Consider the following 21266-nt stretch of genomic DNA (forward strand, 5'->3'; position numbering starts at 1 on the left):
CAAACTGCAATTGCCCTTGCCCATACTCTGCTTAGCAATCCCAGGATCTTAACTTTTGGATGAATTCTCACTGCCTCTAGGCACTCAGAGTTAAATCTTAGTACATGAAAATTGAGAATAGGTAAAAATTATTCCTCATCAAGAATTTAGACCAATCTAAAATCACTATTACATATAAAAAATAAAATTAAAACATAAGTACATGACTATGTAATACAGAGAGGATTGACTAACCTGAAAAAACAAGATTCCTTCTATTTTCCTTTAGCAGTTTTTAAAATGATTTTTTAAAAGATTTTATTTATTTATTAATTTTAGAAAGAGAGAGAGAGAAAGAGCACAAGCAGGGGGAGGGGCAGAGTAAAGGGGGGGGAGAGGGAGAATCTCATGCATACTTCAGCACTGAGTGTGGAGCCTGAGGTGGGGCTTGATCTCATGACCCTAAAATGATGACCTGACCTGAAATCAAGAGTTGGCACTTGACTGACTGAGCTGCCCAGGCACTCCTTAAAATGATTTTTAATTTTATTTGCTTTATTGGTCTTAGAGTTTGAGAGGGCCATTTTAGAGGTATGTGTGATGAGGTAGATAGATGTATTTGTCTCCAGGTGCCACTTACAGATGAATGCCACATATAGCCATCTTGGGAATGTTAATGCATTAATAGATATGAACCATTGTAAACATTCTATATTTTATTTTGTTTTATTTTTAAGATTTATTTGAGAAAGAGAGAGAGAGTGCAAAGGTCAGAAGGAGAGGGAGAAAATCTCAAGCAGACTTCCTGCTAAGCACAGAACCTGACATGGGTCTCAATCTCTTGACTCTTGAAATCATGACTCAAGCCAAAAATCAAGTCTGATGCTTAACCGGCTGAGCTGTCCACATGCCCCTATATTCTATATTAAAGCAAATTCAGTGGCAGAATATTAAAGATGAAGTGGAATCAAATGCTCAGCAATATTATTGAGCCACTATAGAGGTTTATACTGTGATTCAAGTGTTTAGATTCAAGTTCTTTGAAAAGTACCACAGCCCCTCCTTTCATGGGCCTCATAGACTAGGTTTTGAAGTATAAATACCACAGGTAATGGAGTACTCACTCAGTTGTGTCAGAACTGCCCCTCTGTGTCAAGTCTAGCATGTTCCTTCAATACTACACTAAAACATCCTCTCAAAACCCACAGAAGTTTCTCTCCTACTAGTGTCCCTGCCTTGCCTTATCCCTTACCATTTCAACATGACCTGACTCTTGGAACTTACCCCTGTTCCCAGAGCTGTGTTTTATTCCTCCTTTGGGCTTTAGGATTTCAGTGATTTGCTTAAGAGTTGGATATCATTTTTAAAAACCTCATTATCATGGTTGGTTAATCTTTAAAACTATTTCATTTGCATTAAATAAGCCCCAAATGCTGGTTACATATACAAAACATTTAAAAATGCCACCTGGCAGAGGAATCTATTGATACCTTAAGAAGGTATAAACATTTAATCAAATCAAATAATAAAATTATTCTTTTTATACAAAGGAAAATTCTGCCTTAAAATATTACTAAAATGTCCTTACAAAAAGTCTTAAAATGTGACAAAAAGTCCAAACTAGGGTATGAGGCAGTTATAGAGGTAGAGATAAAGACTTCAATAAAGAATTATGTACATTAGATTGATTGCTTAATAATAAGCAAGCAAATTCTGGAAAGAGAATATTTTTTTAAATGTTATTTATTTATTCATGAGAGATCAGAGAGAGAGAGAGAGAGAGAGAGAGGCAGAGACACAAGCAGAGGGAGAAGCAGGCTCCATGCAGGGAGCCTGATGTGGGACTCGATCCCGGGACTCCAGGATCATGGCCTGGGTTGAAGGTGGCGCTAAACCGCTGAGCCACCGGGGCTGCCCTGGAAAGAGAATCTTAAATCTAGTGAGAATTTCCAATAGATATAAACATTAGACTGTAAATTACCTTATTTTTATAATCTAGAAAATTTAACTGTATAACTTTATTAAATTTTATTAAAAGATTCTTATCTTGGCCTCAAATACTGTATGCCATAATTATTATTCCAGTGCTTAGTATTTTCAGTCTTGAGCAAAAATAATTATTAACCATATTCTAAAGTGTTCTTCCTTGATATCCCTGAAAAATAATGTAAGTGTAATATCATCAGTTTATTACAAATATAAGATAAAAGAATAGAATAATCGTTATTGCTAGATATTTATATGCAGCAATTTCTAACTTATAACGATTGATATAAATCAATTTTGTTCCTGAAAACACTGATGAAGGAAACTGAACATGACACAAAGAAATGGAAAAACATTCCATGGTCATGGAAGAACAAATATTGTTAAAGTGTCTATACTACCCAAAGCAACCCACATATTTAATGCAATCCCTATCAAAATTCCAACAGTATTTTTCACAGAGCTAGACCAAAGAATCTTAAAATTTGTATGGAACCGCAAAAGGCCCCAAATAGCCAAAGCAATCTTGAAAAAGAAAAGCAAAGCTGGAGGCATAATTCCTGACTTCAAGTTATATTACAAAGCTGTAATGATCAAGACAGTATGGTACTGGCACAAACACAGGCATCAAGATCATTGGAACAGATTAGAAAACTCAGAACTAAACTCACAATTACATGGTCAATTAATCTTTGACAAAGTAGGAAAGAATATCCAATGGAAAAAAGTCTCTTCAACAAATGGTGTTGGGAAAACTGGACAGCTACATGCAAAAGAATGAAATAGGACCACTTTCGTACACCAGACACAAAAATAAGTTCAAAAGCGAGACCTGACAGTATAAAAATCTTAAAGAGGAACACAGGCAGTAACCTCTTTGACATCATCTACCGCAACTTCTTACTAGATCTGTCCCCTGAGGCAAAGGAAACAAAAACAAAAATAAACTAGTGAAAGTATATCAAGGTAAAAAGCTTCTGCACAATGGAGACAATCAACAAAGCTAAAAGGGAACCTTCGGAATGGGAGAAGATACTCACAAATGACATATCTGATAAAGGTTTGGTATCCAAAATCTGTAAAAAAAAAACTTATCGAACTTAGCACTACCAAAGCAAATAATCCAGTTATGAAATGGACAGAAGACATGAATAGACATTTTTCCAAAGAAGAAATAGAGATGGTTGGTTAACAGACAAACAAAAAGATGCTCAACATCACTCATCATCAGGGAAATATAAATCAAAACTACAATGAGATATCACCCCACACCTGTCAGAATGGCTAAAATTAACAACATGGGAAACAACAGGTGTTGGCAAGGATATGGAGAAAGGGGAACCCTCTTACACTGCTATTAGGAATGCAAACTAGTATAAGCCACTCCGGAAAATGGTATGGAGGTGCCTCAAAAAGTTAAAAATAGAACTACCCTATAATCCAGCAATTGCACTACTAGATATTTACCCAAAGGATACAAAAATACTGATTTGAAGAGATACATGCACCCTAGTATTTACAGCAGCATTATCAACAATAGCGAAATATGGAAAGAGCCTAAATGTCCATCGATTAATGAATGCATGAAGAAGAAGTAGTATATGTACACAATGGAATATTAGCCATCAAAAAGAATGAACTCTTGCCATTTGCAACAACATGGATGGAGCTACTGTGTATTGTGTGAAGCAAAATAAGTCAGAGAAAGATGAATACCAAATGGAATTTAAGAAACAGAACTAATGTACAAGGGGTTGGGGGGAGAAGAGAGCCAAACCAGAAAATAGACTTAATTATAGAGAACAAAGTGATGGTTACTAGAGTGGAAGTAGGTGGGAGGATGTGTTGAATAGGTGATGGATATTAAGAATGCATTTGTGATAAACACCAGGTGTTTTATGGAAGTGATGAATCACTAAACTCTACACCTGAAACTAATAATACACTGTCTGTTAACTAGTGGAATTTAAGTAAAAACTTGGAAAAAGAAATAAATCAATTGTGATCCTGAAATGAATCAAATAATTTTATTTTTATTTTTTTATTTATTTTTATTTTTTAAAAGATTTATTTATTTATTGAATTTTCTTTTAAAAACCATTCACTTTTTATGTGTGTTTCTGGGCTTTTTTTTTTTTTTAAGCAATGTCAACAAATCTCAGAGTATTGAAGGAACAGGGCATGGTCACTATTTGAAGAGTAAAAAGTAAACATTCTTTTTTTTTTTTAAAGATTTTATTTATTTGAGAGAGAGAGAGAGATAATGAGAGCAGGAGGAGAGGCAGAGGGAGAAGGAGAAGCAGACTCTGTGCTGAGCAGGGAGCCTGACTAGGGGCTCAATCCTAGGACCCTGAGATGGTTACCTGAGCTGAAGGCAGATGCTTAACCAGTTGAGCCACTCAGGAGCCCCAAAAGTAAACATTCTTTTTTTTAATGCAGAAATTACTTTTATTATGTTAAAGTATTCCTTAATGGATTGGCAATTATTCATGTGAAGGAGAGTTCAGAAATCAGATTTATGACTGTATTAGCCTTGTCCTTGATTAGAGATTTATGAATTCTACAAAAAATATTTTTCCCTAGAGAGAAGGTTACTCTAGAAGTTGTAGTAGAGAAGGTCTGAGAGGCTGTGAACTTGGAAGAGTATCTCCCTGCTTGTCTGACTGTTCCAGTTGGACCACAAGACTTCAGTACAAGGGTGGACATGTTTTCTCTGTTGAATTTAAAGCTTTATGGGATCCCTGGGTGGCGCAGCGGTTTAGCGCCTGCCTTTGGCCCAGGGCGCGATCCTGGAGACCCGGGATCGAATCCCACATCGGGCTCCCGGTGCATGGAGCCTGTTTCTCCCTCTGCCTGTGTCTCTGCCTCTCTTGCTCTCTCTGTGTGACTATCATAAATAAATAAAAATTAAAAAAAAATAAAGCTTTACAACAGTTTGAATGCTCTTTCCTGCGTGCAACAGGTCAAAGGCTTCATTAATTTGGTCAAAAGGCAGACTGTGAATCACAAATTCATCAACTTTTATCTTTTTGGATATATAGTCAGACACCAACTTTGGAACACTTTCCACACTCTTCCATCCTCCAAAGGCAGTGCCTTTTCATACAGGGCCCGTTACCAGCTGAAATGGGCGAGTGGTGATTTCTTCACCTGAAGCAGCTACTCCAACTATGACACTGACACCCTAGCCTTTGTGGCAGGCCTCTAGCGCTGCTCTCATGACTTTCACATTACCAATACACTCAAAGGAATAGTCCACTCCCCTGTCAGTCATTTCAGTGAGCACTTCCTGGATGGGTTTACTGAAGTCCTGGGGATTAATACATTCAGAGGCTCCAGCCACCTTACAGCTCATGATAGTCGCCAATCCAACTCCTCCTAGGCCAAAGACGGCACAAGTAGAGCCAGGCTCCATCCACCTTGGCAGTGTTCAGAGCCAGCACCATAACCAGTTGAAATGCCACAACCTAGAAGTCAGACTATCCAAAGGTGCTAAAGGATCAATTTTAGCAACAGAGATATCAGCCACAACTGTATATTCAGAAAATGTGCTGGTTCCCATGTAATGTAAAATTGTCTTTCCTTTGCAAGTAAATCTGCTAGTACCATCTGGCATTAATCCTTTTTCCCTGTGTAACTCTTATCTTTTGGCAAAGGTTTGTTTTAGGATTTAGACAAAATTTGCATTCTCCACATTGTGGGATGTAAAGTGGGATGACAGTGTCACCTGCCTTCAGCTTAGTAACTCCTTCGCCAACACTTTCCACAATTTCAACACCTTCATGTCCCAGGATCACTGGAAAACTCCCTTCGGGATCAGCCCCACTCAGGGTATAGGCATCGGTGTGGCAAACTGCAGTGGCAATAATCTTAATTCGAACTTCATGAGCCTTTGAGGGTGCCACCTCTACGTCTTTTTTTTTTTTTAATTTTTATTTATTTATGATAGTCTCACAGAGAGAGAGAGAGAGAGGCAGAGACATAGGCAGAGGGAGAAGCAGGCTCCATGCACCGGGAGCGCGACGTGGGATTTGATCCCGGGTCTCCAGGATCGCTCCCTGGGCCAAAGGCAGGCGCCAAACTGCTGCACCACCCAGGGATCCTCACCTCTACCTCTTCTATAGAGAGAGGCTTTCTTGCCTCCCAGGCAACTGCAGCCTTGCACTTGATAACCTGGTTTGCTATGTCCTCTGATTTGGGTCAAAAAGTAAACATTCTTATTAGAGATATCATATACTGACTTTCTTCAGAGTCGGATTTTAACAACTGAATTTATCAAATGTTCATTATTTGTCAAGGTAATGCATAAAATGCAAAACAAAATTAGATCTTGTGTGACTTTTTATTTTGTATTGTCTTTCTGTTTAATTACTGATCAATCTATAAAGTGGATTAAATGTTAAGAGTTTTAATTATGGTATGTAAGACTTAAGAGTCAAAAGTGATATCATTTCTGTAAGAGAAAAGAAATGGAATTTATAGTTACACTGAAATTTAGATTGCAAAATTCTACTTCCTTTATGCTATTTTTGTTTCTTATTTTTTTAAAGTCAAGGTTTTAACATGTTTCATACAAAATGCAGAAAATGCAAACAGCAATAATAAAATAAAAATTATCTATAGCCTTACCACTATTGAAGCCCAATCATTGTTAAGATTCTGAGATATTTTTTCTGTATTTTTAAAGTAAAATTGTAATTGTGGGTGTGTGTGTAATTTAGGATCCTGATGTTTAACTTTATTGTTTGTTGATAAGTTTTTTCCCCAATATTATTTCATAGTTTTCATACCCATTATATCCTTAATAGATACATATCATGTATTCTCAGTAGTTTCTTTCTTCCCTCCCTCCCTCTCCCTCCCTCCCTTCCTTCCTCTTTCTTTCCTTTTTCCTTTTCTTTCTTTCTTTTCTTTTCTTTTCTTTTTTCTTTTCTTTTCTTCTTTTCTTTTCTTCTTTTCTTTCTTTCTTTCTTTCTTTCTTTCTTTCTTTCTTCTTTCTTTCTTTCTCTTTTTCTTCTTTCTTTCTTTCTTTCTTTCTTTCTTTCTTTCTTTCTTTCTTTTTTTCTCTTTCTTTCTTTCTTTCTTTCTTTCTTTCTTTCTTTCTTTCTTCTTTCTTCTCTCTCTCTCTCTTTCTCTCTTTCTCTCCTATAGTTCTCCAATGATTATCTTCATGTATAAAAAAGGTCCAACTTTTATTTCTCATTTGGAGAATTCAAGGTCAATGCATGTAAATCTTATTTAGACTCTTGGTAAATACTGTCATTTTTCAGGTGCCTCAGTGGCTCACTCAGTTGAGTGTCTAAATCTTGGTTTCAGCTCAGTTCATGATCTCAGAATCATGAGATTGATTCCCACACTGGACTCTGTGCTCAGTGTAGTGTCTGCTTGAGATTCTCTCTCTCTCTCTCTCCCTCTGCTCCTCCACTCATGCTTTAAGTAAATAAGTAAGTAAGTAAATAAATAAATAAATAAAATTTTAGAATAATAAAACATTGTTAATTTTATTTTACATAAAGATTGGACCAAATTGAATTCTCATAGTATATATGAGAACAGTTGTTTTGTCATGTTGTAACTAGGATTGGAAATTACCTGTTTTTTGTTGATGTTGTTGCTAATTTGAAGTTAAAAATATCTTACTTTGGGGTGCCTGGCTTGGTCAGTTAAGTGTCTGCCTTTGGTTTGGGTCATGATCCCAGGGTGCTATGATCGAGCCCCACATTGGGCTCCCTGCTCCACGGTGAGCCTGCTTCCCTCTTCCTCTGCCTGCTGCTCCCCCTACTTGTGCTCTCTCTGTCAAATAAGTAAATAAATAAAATCTTAAAAAAAACAATCTCACTTCAATCTGCCCATAGCACTTTGTATTTCCATTGCATTAATCATTTTAAATAACTTTTGTTTGTTCTTGTTCATTTTATTAAGAAGAAAACTATTTTCAGAAGCTACATATAATACACATTATTTGGAATTTTCAATTACTTATAATTAAAAACACAGCTAAATAAAATATGCTCTTTCCTAGAATAAATGTTTAATTTGCCTTCTTAACATATATGCTGCTTTTTGGCAGTACTTAGCTGTTGGTAGAAGATATATTTTATTTATATGAAGCCTTTTCACCATTGTAGAAATGGATTTTTCATTTTAAAATTTAAAGTCAGTTTTCTCTTGAGGTTAGAAGCAGCTATAGCCTAAAAAGAAATGAACTCTAAAAAAGAGTTCATCTATAATTTCAATTGAGCATAGGATTGTATAATGCAGGTTGTGGCATAATTCAAGAAGTTGTTTTTTGAGAGTAAAGTAGTAATACTTTACTAAGTATTCAACTTCTACACTTAGATGTATATTGTAATTTCCAGCATTAAAATACTTCATCTACAGATACATGGAAGCCTCACTAGGTTGAGTGTCTTACTCTTGGTTTCGGCTCAGATCATGATCCCAGGGTTGTAGGATCAAGCCCCACTTTGGTCTCAGGTTCATTGTGGAGTCTACTTGAGATTCTTCTTTCTTCTCTGCCTGTCTCCCTCTACCCCTCTCCCTGCTCATTCTCTCTCTTTCTCTCTCATAAATAAGTAAAATCTTTAAAATGAAATACTTCATCTATCTTGTGCTTTCCTTTAATTTTTTTTTAGGCAGTTACAGATTATACTAGGAAGTCTGCTATAAAATCATATCTGTTCATTCTAAATATTCCCTGAGGGTTTTAGTATTTTGGATTTTATTAACCAGGTAGGGTTAAGACAACATATGGTACTGTGTTTAGTTGCTTTTCCACATTAATCAGGGCTGGTCAGAGCTCTAAGGAGGATTGAAGAGGCCAGTCTGCCAAAATGCCTAACCCCCTACCTCTTCAGATCTTCTCTTACTTGGCCAGATTTCCTACATTAGAGTCACTGCTTTGGGTAGAACACAAAGTAGAGATGATGTGTATCCAACATCCTGATAAAATAAATTCATTGTTTACCTGGTAATGGAGGTAATCCATTATCATTGCCTAGATTGTCAAATCATCTTTTGGGAGTATGCTCTCTTTTAAAAACAATTAGTGTTTCAGGTAGAAGATAAAACATTTTGCATTATATTATGTGATTTCAAAAAAATATATATATTTTTTTTGGTTTTTTATTTACTGTGATGTAGGAGAGGTGATTGAGATTACTTTTTATTTAGAGTTGGTTTAGAAAGCACATAAATGACATAGAGCAGGGGCTTTGGAATTCTGTTTTTGCCATTTACAAGTTGTTTTAACATTGGACAAAATATCTTTTCTCTAGGAGCTTTTATGATCTCCTTTGTAAAATGAAAAAAGTAACACTCCATCTACTTGACAGGATTTTTGTGATAGCCAAATGACATACTTGAGAGTAAAAGTACTCCATAGATTGTTATATCTTATTTATAAGGGCAAATATTTTGAATTTATATATAAATATTTTTTTATAATTTAAGCTAAAAATATTTCTTAAACAACTTTGTTCTATGTTATCAGATATTTTAAAACTTGCTTTTTTTGAAGAGGATTGCAAATAACAATTTTATAGGGTATTCTTTGTAAAAGAAATGAATGTTCATTGTGGAAAACAGAGATAAAAAATTTTATTAAAAATTACTCATAGCCCCACTATTCAGAAATACCTCATGATTCTCCTTAAAGTAGTAATTGGGGTTGTGGTTTTTGAAACATATTCTCTATGTTGCTGACATGTAAACATTATGGAGGTTTTTCTTGAGATTTTTTTTTAATCTGAATTTTTGTATCTCTTTTTTGAAGACCATAAAAAATGTCTGCAAAACTTTAATCTAGACATTTCTAATCCTATATCTTTGGTCTTAAGTATGATTCGTCTGTCCCTGTGGGAATGAGACTTAGCTGCCTATGTTTTATAAAAGAAAAATTCAATTTATCACTATGACTACATCCAGTAATCCACCTGGTTCATTGCCAACTTTTTACCACTTAACTGAGGCTGAATTAGACTAATAGTTTTGTGCACTGAACAGTGAGACTTTCAGCTCCTTATAATGATTCATGTGTTACAGCTGCAGTCCACGCTCATTAATAACATCTGACTTTTCATTGAACCACAGAGCTTCCTTTCCTCTCAAGTAATCTTTTGATAAAATTTCAACTTTTCAGTTTTATGGATGAACATGTGAAAGTTAATGAAATTCATTGACTTGAAGAAATCATTATTTAGGGCAGGTTAGACTGAGAAAATTAATTGTTTTTAATGTTTACTAGGATTCACATTAGGAAATACTATATACTTTCACTGGAAAAATATTTTTTTCAATTTCCAAAGAAATGTTCATGTTTATTTTTTTTATTTATTTTTTTTAATTTATTTTTTATTGGTGTTCAATTTACTAACATACAGAATAACCCCCAGTGCCCGTCACCCATTCACTCCCACCCCCCGCCCTCCTCCCCTTCTACCACCCCTAGTTCGTTTCCCAGAGTTAGGAGTCTTTACGTTCTGTCTCCCTTTCTGATATTTCCCACATATTTCTTCCCCCTTCCCTTATATTCCCTTTCACTATTATTTATATTCCCCAAATGAATGAGAACATATAATGTTTGTCCTTCTCCGGCTGGCTTACTTCACTCAGCATAATACCCTCCAGTTCCATCCACGTTGAAGCAAATGGTGGGTATTTGTCATTTCTAATAGCTGAGTAATATTCCATTGTATACATAAACCACATCTTCTTTATCCATTCATCTTTCGTTGGACACCGAGGCTCCTTCCACAGTTTGGCTATCGTGGCCATTGCTGCTATAAACATCGGGGTGCAGGTGTCCCGGCGTTTCATTGCATCTGTATCTTTGGGGTAAATCCCCAACAGTGCAATTGCTGGGTCGTAGGGCAGGTATATTTTTAACTGTTTGAGGAACCTCCACACAGTTTTCCAGAGTGGCTGCACCAGTTCACATTCCCACCAACAGTGTATGAGGGTTCCCTTTTCTCCACATCCTCTCCAACATTTGTTGTTTCCTGCCTTGTTAACTTTCCCCATTCTCACTGGTGTGAGGTGGTATCTCATTGTGGTTTTGATTTGTATTTCCCTGATGGCAAGTGATGCAGAGCATTTTCTCATGTGCATGTTGGCCATGTCTATGTCTTCCTCTGTGAGATTTCTGTTCATGTCTTTTGCCCATTTCATGATTGGATTGTTTGTTTCTTTGGTGTTGAGTTTAATAAGTTCTTTATAGATCTTGGAAACTAGCCCTTTATCTGATATGTCATTTGCAAATATCTTCTCCCATTCTGTAGGTTGTCTTTGAGTTTTGTTGACTGTATCCTTTGCTGTGCAAAAGCTTCTTATCTTGATGAAGTCCCAATGGTTCATTTTTGCTTTTGTTTCTTTTGCCTTCGTGGATGTATCTTGCAAGAAGTTACTATGGCCGAGTTCAAAAAGGGTGTTGCCTGTGTTCTTCTCTAGGATTTTGATGGAATCTTGTCTCACATTTAGATCTTTCATCCATTTTGAGTTTATCTTTGTGTATGGTGAAAGAGAGTGGTCTAGTTTCATTCTTCTGCATGTGGATGTCCAATTTTCCCAGCACCATTTATTGAAGAGACTCTTTCTTCCAATGGATAGTCTTTCCTCCTTTATCGAATATTAGTTGCCCATAAAGTTCAGGGTCCACTTCTGGATTCTCTATTCTGTTCCACTGATCTATGTGTCTGTTTTTGTGCCAGTACCACACTGTCTTGATGACCACAGCTTTGTAGTACAACCTGAAATCTGGCATTGTGATGCCCCCAGATATGGTTTTCTTTTTTAAAATTCCCCTGGCTATTCGGGGTCTTTTCTGATTCCACACAAATCTTAAAATAATTTGTTCTAACTCTCTGAAGAAAGTCCATGGTATTTTGATAGGGATTGCATTAAACGTATATATTGCCCTGGGTAACATTGACATTTTCACAATATTAATTCTGCCAATCCATGAGCATGGAATATTTTTCCATCTCTTTGTGTCTTCCTCAATTTCTATCAGAAGTATTCTATAGTTTTGAGGGTATAGATCCTTTACATCTTTGGTTAGGTTTATTCCTAGGTATCTTATGCTTTTGGGTGCAATTGTAAATGGGATTGACTCCTTAATTTCTCTTTCTTCAGTCTCATTGTTAGTGTATAGAAATGCCACTGACTTCTGGGCATTGATTTTGTATCCTGCCACGCTACCGAATTGCTGTATGAGTTCTAGCAATCTTGGGGTGGAGGCTTTTGGGTTTTCTATGTAGAGTATCATGTCATCGGCGAAGAGGGAGAGTTTGACTTCTTCTTTGCCAATTTGAATGCCTTTAATGTCTTTTTGTTGTCTGATTGCTGAGGCTAGGACTTCCAGTACTATGTTGAACAGCAGTGGTGAGAGTGGACATCCCTGTCTTGTTCCTGATCTTAGGGGAAAGGCTCCCAGTGCTTCCCCATTGAGAATGATATTTGCTGTGGGCTTTTCGTAGATGGCTTTTAACATGTCGAGGAATGTTCCCTCTATCCCTACACTCTGAAGAGTTTTGATCAGGAATGGATGCTGTATTTTGTCAAATGCTTTCTCTGCATCCAATGAGAGGATCATATGGTTCTTGGTTTTTCTCTTGCTGATATGATGAATCATATTGATTGTTTTACGGGTGTTGAACCAGCCTTGTGTCCCAGGGATAAATCCTACTTGGTCATGGTGAATAATTTTCTTAATGTACTGTTGGATCCTATTGGCCAGTATCTTGTTGAGAATTTTTGCATCCATGTTCATCAGGGATATTGGTCTGTAATTCTCCTTTTTGGTGGGGTCTTTGTCTGGTTTTGGAATTAAGGTGATGCTGGCCTCATAGAATGAATTTGGAAGTACTCCATCTCTTTCTATCTTTCCAAACAGCTTTAGGAGAATAGGTATGGTTTCTTCTTTAAACGTTTGATAAAATTCCCCTGGGAAGCCATCTGGCCCTGGACTCTTGTGTCTTGGGAGGTTTTTGATGACTGCTTCAATTTCCTCCCTGGTTATTGGCCTGTTCAGGTTTTCTATTTCTTCCTGTTCCAGTTTTGGTAGTTTGTGGCTTTCCAGGAATGCGTCCATTTCTTCTAGATTGCCTAATTTATTGGCGTATAGCTGTTCATAATATGTTTTTAAAATCGTTTGTATTTCCTTGGTGTTGGTAGTGATCTCTCCTTTCTCATTCATGATTTTATTAATTTGAGTCTTCTCTCTCTTCTTTTTAATAAGGCTGGCTAATGGTTTATCTATCTTGTTAATTCTTTCAAAGAACCAACTCCAGGTTTTGTTGATCTGTTCCACAGTTCTTCTGGTCTCGATTTCGTTGAGTTCTGCTCGAATCTTTATTAACTCCCTTCTTCTCTTGGGTGTAGGATCTATTTGCTGTTTTTTCTCTAGCTCCTTTATGTGTAAGGTTAGCTTTTGTATTTGAGTTCTTTCCAGTTTTTGAATGGATGCTTGTATTGCGATGTATTTCCCCCTTAGGACTGCTTTTGCTGCATCCCAAAGATTTTGAACGGTTGTATCTTCATTCTCATTAGTTTCCATGAATCTTTTTAATTCTTCCTTAATTTCCTGGTTGACCCTTTTATCTTTTAGCAGGATGGTCCTTAACCTCCACGTGTTTGAGGTCCTTCCAAACTTCTTGTTGTGATTTAGTTCTAATTTCAAGGCATTATGGTCTGAGAATATGCAGGGGACAATCCCAATCTTTTGGTATCGGTTCAGACCCGATTTGTGACCCAATATGTGGTCTATTCTGGAGAAAGTTCCATGTGTGCTTGAGAAGAATGTGTATTCAGTTGAGTTTGGATGTAAAGTTCTGTAGATATCTGTGAAATCCATCTGGTCCAGTGTATCATTTAAAGCTCTCGTTTCTTTGGAGATGTTGTGCTTAGAAGACCTATCGAGTATAGAAAGAGCTAGATTGAAGTCACCAAGTATAAGTGTATTATTATCTAAGTATTTCTTCCCTTTGGTTAATAATTGATTTATATATTTGGCAGCTCCCACATTCGGGGCATATATATTGAGGATTGTTAAGTCCTCTTGTTGAATAGATCCTTTAAGTATGATATAGTGTCCCTCTTCATCTCTCACTACAGTCTTGGGGGTAAATTTTAGTTTATCTGATATAAGGATGGCTATCCCATAAGGATGGCTTTCTTTTGAGGACCATTCGAATGGTAAATGGTTCTCCAACCTTTTATTTTCAGGCTGTAGGTGTCTTTCTGTCTAAAATGAGTCTCTTGTAGACAGCAAATAGATGGGTCCTGCTTTTTTATCCAGTCTGAAACCCTGCGCCTTTTGATGGGGTCATTAAGCCCGTTCACATTCAGAGTTACTATTGAGAGATATGAGTTTAGTGTCATCATGATATCTATTCAGTCCTTGTTTTTGTGGACTGTTCCACTGAACTTCTTCTTAAAGGGGAATTTTAAGAGTCCCCCTTAAAATTTCTTGCAGAGCTGGTTTGGAGGTCACATATTCTTTTAGTTGCTGCCTGTCTTGGAAGCTCTTTATCTCTCCTTCCATTTTGAATGAGAGCCTTGCTGGATAAAGTATTCTTGGTTGCATGTTCTTCTCATTTAGGACCCTGAATATATCCTGCCAGCCCTTTCTGGCCTGCCAGGTCTCTGTGGAGAGGTCTGCTGTTACCCTAATACTCCTCCCCATAAAAGTCAGGGATTTCTTGTCTCTTGCTGCTTTAAGGATCTTCTCTTTATCTTTGGAATTTGCAAGCTTCACTATTAAATGTCGAGGTGTTGAACGGTTTTTATTGATTTTAGGGGGGGATCTCTCTATTTCCTGGATCTGAATGCCTGTTTCCCTTCCCAGATAGGAAAGTTTTCAGCTAGAATTTGTTCAAATACATATTCTGGCCCTCTGTCCCTTTCGGCGCCCTCGGGAACCCCAATTAAACGTAGGTTTTTCTTTCTCAGGCTGTCGTTTATTTCCCTTAATCTATCCTCATTGTTTGTCTCTTTTTTCCTCAGTTTCCCTCTTTACTATCAACTTGTCTTCTATGTCACTCACTCGTTCTTCCACCTCGTTAACCCTCGTCGTTAGGACTTCTAGTTTGGATTGCATCTCATTCAATTGATTTTTAATTTCTGCCTGATTAGCTCTAAATTCTGCAGTCATGAAGTCTCTTGAGTCCTTTATACTTTTTTCTCGAGCCACCAGTAGCTGTATAATAGTGCTTCTGAATTGGCTTTCTGACATTGACTTGTAATCCAGATTTTGTAACTCTGTGGGAGAGAGGACTGTTTCTGATTCTTTCTTTTGACGTGAGGTTTTCCTTCTAGTCATTTTGCTCAGTGCAGAGTGGCCAAAAGCAAGTTGTATTGGGAAAAAGAGAAAAAGAGAGGAGAGAAAGAAGGAAAGAAAAGAGAAAGAGAAAAAAAAGGGAAGAAAAAAAAACGAAAAAAAAGAAGAAGAAAAAGAGAAAGAAAAAGAAAAGGAGAAAAAAAAAGGGGGGGTGGGGGAAGGAAACAAATCAAAAAGCAAAACAAAACAAACAAACAAAAAAGAACCACCGGGGAGTATCTTCTGATTCTGTGTACTTTTAAGTCCCTTGGCTTCTCCTGGAAGTTGTCAGTCTAGCTGGTGTTCTGGGGGAGGGGCCTGTTGTGCTGATTTTCAGGTGTTAGCACTTGGGGGAGCTGCTGTGCCCCTGCCTGGTGCAGGGCTCAGTGGGGGTTGTTTACCCCGTGAGGCTGCAGGAGGAACAGCCCCAGTGGCGGGGCAGCTCTGGAAACCTGGATTCAGCTCAGGCAGGAACTCCGTCTGCAGGGCCTGGAGGCTCCGGGGCGGGGCCGCTGATCTGCTCAGCTCGGGGCAGGAGCGTCCTTGCTGTCCTGGGCCCTCCCGGCCTCTGCCTGTCCCGGGGGAGGCGGGATCCTGGGCTGTGTCCCGGCGCCCTGTGCTCCGGAGCCTGCGCTGGTGGATTCGCGCTCCCGGGCCGCGCAACCCCCTCCGCGGAGCCGCCGCCCGAGCCCCGCGGAGCTGCCGCCCGAGCCCCTCCGAGCTGCTCCTGGAACCGCGCAGGCCCCTCCGCACGGAGCCTCTTCCTCTGCCCGAGCCCCTCCGAGCTGCTCCCGGGGCCGCGCAGCCCCCTCCGCGGAGCCGCCGCCCGAGCCCCTTCAGCTGCTCCGGGTCCCGCCGGGTCCCGCCGTGCGCGCTGCAGCCCTTGGGGAGCTCGGCGCATCTCCCGGGGCGCAGGTGTCTGTTACTGTCCCGGGGAGCCCGAGGGCACCCCCGCCCTCCTGGGTCCTGCTCCAACTCCCCGCGAGCCCCTTTCCGCCCGGGAAGGTCGGTGCAGCTCCTGCTCCTCCGGGTCGGGGCTCTCCTGTCCTGGGGACACTCGCCCCGGCCTCAGCCCGGCTCCTCGCGGGGCCCCTCCCCCTTGGAGGCCTTTGTTTCTTTATTTCTTTTTCCCCGTCTTCCTACCTTGATAGATGCGCGAACTCTTCTCACTGTTGCATTCCAGGTGTTCTCTCTTTAATTCTCAGGCAGAATTCATAGATTTTCAGGATGATTGGAAGGTTTTCTAGGTAATTTGGTGGAGACAGGTGATTTGGAGACCCTACTCTTCCGCCATCTTGCTCCTCCCGAAATGTTCATGTTTAAAACAGTTTTTTTAATGCAGAATAGAAACTTCCCCAATATGTTATATTCTAGAATTTTTGCTCTACATAAACCAAAATTGACTTTTGCCATTGTAGGAGTATTTATGTATTATTTCATCTTGCATCTACCCAGTTTGCTGTTATGTTATGTGAACATGATATGAGAGAAATTGACAATTGGTTCAAATCAAGAAGTAAGGAACCTAAAATACTCTGATTAATATCTCTGAAATATTCTATCTTAAAATAATAAGCTTATGTTATCGAAATATGTAATACATATGTAACATGTATACATTAATTAAAATTAGGGACTGTAAATTAACATCAGCAAGCAAAAGTTGTAATATTTCTCTGGCAAACATATGACAGTGAACTCAAATTTTATAACCAAAGGAAATTTGGTTAAAAATGGATGAGGAAATGATTGAAGATTGTTATTAGCTTTAAAGAAGTATAATATGGGTGTGTATAAATATTTTCATGAATTATGTTTATACTTTTTTAACAAATAATTTTGCCTTAAATAAATTAAAAGTGTATTTCCTTTGGTTTCACTAGTTTTGAATATGGGTCCCAATATGATCTTCACGAACACAGCAGATAAATCATTCTGACCTTAATGTTTATGATTGAGTGAAGAAAGTATAACTTCTTCCGTTTGCAATTTGACTTCTTTATTTATTTGGTAAAAATCACACTAAGCATTTGTGGTAGATCCTATGGATTGTTTTCTTAAACATGGATTCCAGCTTCTTAATTTTATGACTTCCAGTATTGCAGTAACTAGAGGATAAAATAAACAAAACAAAACACTGCCACATATATCCTTGACTAAGTTTCCAGGTGTGATTTGGGTTCCTCCAGTCTGGTACACACACAAGAGACTTGAATTTAGAACTAAGTTATTTGGATAGGGACCATAATTATTCTGTTCAGATGATGGTAGTGGCAGCATGGGTCCAAGCCACCAGCTTCCTAATGCAGCAACTTTTGTTAGTGGCAGGTGCAGCATCCCCAAACACAGTAAGTAGCAGTGGGACAATCCTTGGGTCTGGGAACTTTCTTAGACATTATACCTAGAACTACTCCTTTTCACTCAACAATTTTTAAACCAGAGTATCTAGTAATATGTCCCCTTCTGTATAGCAGGTTTCTGTAGTTCTGTAAGGGAGCCCTTAACACTGAAGAACCTTCCAATTTTAAGCTATTCAAGGGAATTTTGATAGCCCATTTCTGATGATGGGATGAATAGATGCTCCATATTTCCATTTGTTATTTAACCTATGATTTAGGTGAAAATTGCTAGCAGATAAGGTTCTGCTTTCTTTCTTTTTAAAAGATTTTATTTATTTACTCATGAGAGACACAGAGAGAGGCAGAGACATAGGCAGAGGGAGAAGCAGGCTCCCAATGGGGAGCCCAGTGTGGGACTCAATCCCAGGACCTCAGCATCATGACCTGAGCCAAAGGAGGATGCTCAACCACTGAGCCACCCAGGTACCCCCAAGGTTATGCTTTCTAATAGGTTTTTTGACAACAGAATTATTGAGGATATGAGGGGAAAATGTGTGTTCTTTTCTTTAAATGCTCTTTTTATAGAAAATAACAACTTTATTCAGTGACACAGTAAAGGTAAACATACATACATTCTTAGAATCGTACATTATCTGTAATATTAGGGAAAATTAATGCTGCAAATCCAAAAATTATACATTTAAATAAGGTATGGTAGTGAATTTATATCACATCATTATTGCCTTTATCTGTTTAGTATGTAATTTATGATGATGTTCAGATGCCAATTCCTTTGTAAAGCCTTCTCTGCTCCTCTCATGCTTGCCTCTCTACCCGGTGAACACACATGCACACATATACCATTCCTGTATACCAATTCTGTATGTAATTCGTATTAGTACTTTGATCAAAGTTTGTGACATTTATTTATTCAGTCTTCCATTCTTAATCATGAGGTCATTGAGGGCTTTATTGTAATCTCTGAATCCATAGTATCTAGAATATTGTGGATGTTTAAAAAGTGTTGGCTGAACTGAACAGATAAGGCAATAGGGGAAGAGAAATGTGAAGAGGACAGCATTAGGGAACTACAGAGATTAACGGATGAGGAGTGTGGAGACCTATTGTTGCAGTTATCTATCACTGTAAAACAAACCACCTCACAATTTAATGACTTTATTTATTTTTATTTGTTTATTTTTTTAATGACTTTATTTTTTACAAGATTTTCTTTATTTGACACAGAGAGAGAGAGACAGCATAAGTAGGCAAAGTGGCAGGCAGAGGGGAGGGGAGCAGGTTCCCTGCTGAGCAAAGAACCTAATGCAGGTCTTGATCTCAGGACCCTGGTATCATGACCTGAGCCAAAGGCAGATACTTAATAGAGCCACCCAGGCACCCCACAATTTAATGACTTTAAGCAACAATTGATTATTTTCCTAATTATGTAGGTTGATGTACAGTTTCTTTATTTCATTGTTTTTGTTTGAGCCTGTAGAATAGCTGGAAGACCCAAAATAACTTTACTCATGCCTGTCATTTGGTGTTGGATTTTAGCTGGGCAAAAGATGATGGTAAACACTGATGATCTCTTAAGACCCTGTCTTGGAAGTTATGCAACCATGCTTCCACTGCCCTTTACTGATCAAAACAAGTCCCTGGTCAGCCCAGATTCAGGGTGAAGGTAAATAGGTATCACCTCTTAAGTGTATAGTAATAAAGTTGCATTGTAATAGAGATAGGAAATACTGTTGCTGCCATCTTTGAAATCACTCTCTGCTACATCTTTATTTTATTTCTATCTCCCCTTAGATGTGAAACATTTTATAGGTTTCAGTTTTCCCATCTTTATGATAATAGTATGGATTTGATAATACTAAATTTCCTTGGAGCTGTAGGACTAAATGACAGAATAATGTTTTTGTTAAAAAGGTTCATTATTGAAAATGGAACCAGATTTTATCATGTCTTTATTTCAACTGAAATCAGACCTTTCTTTTTAAGTATCTTGTGAGCTTCATGAAGCTTTGCAGACCAGTGGTACTCAAAGTGTGGTCTTCACACCACCATTATTAATATATTCTGGAATCTTTTTTTAAGAAATACAGTAATCCTCCTTTATCCTTGGTTTTGCTTTTATGGTTTCAATTACTTGCAGTCAACTATGATCCAGAAGCAGATGATCCTCTTTCTGAAGGAAGAGGATGGTCAGATGGTCAGTAGTAGTCTAATGCTACATCACAATGCCTACATCATTCACCTCACTTTATCACTATTCACCTCACTACCTTATCATGTAGGCATTTTATCATCTTATATCATCACAAGAACAAGAAGAACAAGAAGGGTGAATAAAGTATAGTAAGATATTTTGAGAGAGAGAGACCACATTCACATAACTTTTATTATAGCATATTGTTATAATTGTTCTATTTTATTATTAGTTACTGTTAGTCTCTTACTGTGCCTCATTTATAAATTAAACTTTATTGCAAGTATGTATGTATAGGAAAAAACATAGTATATACAGGGTTTGGTACTATCTGCAGTCTCAGGAACCCACTGAGTGTCTGGGATCTTATCCCCAGCAGATGGGGGGGAACTACTGTACATATTAATGGACATTATTCACCCCAGAGCTACTGAATCAGAATCTGTGGAGTTGACCCAGGAATCTGGGTTTTGACTAGTTTTCCATGAAATTTTAATGCATACTAAAGGTAAGAAGTACTGATACAGGATATATCAAAAGTAAAAATTAAGCAGTAATGTAAAGCAAAGTAATACTGCTTATTTGTCATACATTTAGTCAAAAGAATTTGGTAGAAGTATGATTAAATTGCACAAATTCTCATCTCAGCCAACCACACTGGAGTTCTACTATTACAAATTCATTATTTGGGTTCAAATCTAAGAGTTTAATCTTAGAGGATAACCTCTCTAAGGAGAGGAAAAACATAAGCGAACATTAAAGCTATGGCAGAGGTAAGTTTTACTTCATTGTCTTTCTGAGAACCACATATCAAAATCTTAAACCAAACACCAGACAATAAAATTTTATTTTGAAAACAATCTAATTTTAAAAGTTTAGTCCAAATTTCAAGTCTCCTTGAGAAAGAAGGAAGATCTACAATGGGATCTCTGGGAGTGGGGAAAAAGGTGTGGAGTAGTTGATAACTTGAGAGAGGAATAAGGTGGTATAACCTAGGTAGGTGAGATGAAGAAAGTGGAAGATAAAAGATAAAAGCTATTCCTTCCTTCCTTTGGTCTGGGCCAGCCTTAAGGCCTGTTACAATGGAGATGAGTTTTGAAGTTGCTCAAGAACAGTAGAAAAAATAAAAGAGAGGAAGAGATGAGAAAGGAAAAGGAAGGGAGTGTGAGAGAATATAAAGAGGAGTGTTTGGAGCTGTTTACAACAGCCAAGAGAAAAGAAGACAAGCAAATTATCCTAAAAAATAGGACCTCCTACCTATAGACCTCTGTGTAGACACTCTATCCATGGCCTAAATGTATTTTGGAGGCAGAAAAAAGATTCAAGTTTGAAAAATTCCCACATTGTTTTATTTAAAACTGAGTTACTTGTGCCCTAGCCCAGCTGCAAGGGAGGCTGGGACAAATTTTTGGGAACGCTACCCACAAGGAAGAAG

General features: G+C 37.9%; 1 long non-coding RNA gene and 1 pseudogene across 16 annotated transcripts in view; one reads left to right on the plus strand and one right to left on the minus strand.

Annotated features, from left to right (window-relative positions):
* The window catches only part of LOC144288774 (uncharacterized), a 229162-nt gene that overhangs the window by 72655 nt on the left and 135241 nt on the right, over positions 1 to 21266 (plus strand). The window lies entirely within an intron of this gene.
* LOC144288440 (alcohol dehydrogenase class-3 pseudogene) lies at positions 4856 to 6165 on the minus strand (annotated as a pseudogene). The gene is made up of 2 exons (XR_013356326.1): positions 6073 to 6165; positions 4856 to 5870 (listed from the first exon to the last, which is right to left on the minus strand). The product of XR_013356326.1 is annotated as an alcohol dehydrogenase class-3 pseudogene (transcript).

Source organism: Canis aureus, chromosome 18 (genome assembly GCF_053574225.1).
Source record: "Canis aureus isolate CA01 chromosome 18, VMU_Caureus_v.1.0, whole genome shotgun sequence".
NCBI classification, from domain to species: Eukaryota; Metazoa; Chordata; class Mammalia; order Carnivora; family Canidae; genus Canis; species Canis aureus.